This window comes from Fukomys damarensis, unplaced genomic scaffold, assembly GCF_012274545.1.
Source record: "Fukomys damarensis isolate Sample0158 unplaced genomic scaffold, DMR_v1.0_HiC HiC_scaffold_17, whole genome shotgun sequence".
NCBI lineage: Eukaryota > Metazoa > Chordata > Mammalia > Rodentia > Bathyergidae > Fukomys > Fukomys damarensis.
The window spans coordinates 35,807,889-35,808,641 of NW_022900929.1; the positions used below are offsets into that span (position 1 = coordinate 35,807,889).

General features: G+C 45.6%; 1 protein-coding gene across 1 annotated transcript in view; it reads right to left on the minus strand.

Annotated features, from left to right (window-relative positions):
- Window positions 1-753, minus strand: part of Disp2 (dispatched RND transporter family member 2) — a 17,576-nt gene that overhangs the window by 6,012 nt on the left and 10,811 nt on the right. The gene's annotated exons all lie outside the window — the stretch shown is intronic.

Here is a 753-nt window from a genome sequence, read left to right on the forward strand (position 1 = left end):
AAAGAAAGAAAGAAAGAAAGAAAGAAAGAAAGAAAGAAAGAAAAAGAAAAAAGAACTACTGCTCAAGGCCTCAGCCTGAGAGGCCCCTGCAGGTCATACACCTCCGTTATGCACTGCCTGAGACAGAAGTGGGAGTCAGAGTGGAGCTGACAGCCGTGAGCAGTGCCAAGAGGCCAGGGAGCTGGAAGCAAACAATGGAAAAGGAGAGGCCAGGACATTCTAATGTCAGGGTCACTGCGAACCTCAGCCCCCAGCTCTCTCCCGGATGCTTAGAGCCTGTTAGGTTCACAGCTGTTCCTTTTTCAGACTTTATAAGCCCTCTCCTCTCCTCTCCCTGCTGTTGACACCACAAAAGTTGGTGCCTGGGAGTAAGAGGGCCTGCTCTGACTGCTGTGTGGTCTGAGATCATGGTGACAACAATGGTAATGTTTATTGAACAGTCACTATCTCCAGTCAGTATACTGTGTTTGCTAAAAGTTCACCTTGTTCGATTGTCACAGCATCCCTATGAAAGAGATATTGTTGTTGTCCCTGCTGAACACACCTGGGATCTGGGAAGATAGCTCAATGGTAGACTGCGTGCTTAGCACAAATGAGGCCTTGAGTTTAACCTCCAGCACCACAAAAACAAAACAATCATATCTGAATACTGCACTGAGAGGTTAAGAAGTCACTCAGGAAGGAAACCTTAGAGCTGGTCTTGAATTCAGGCTTCTGACTCCAGAATACTTTTTTTTTTTTTTTTTTTTTTTT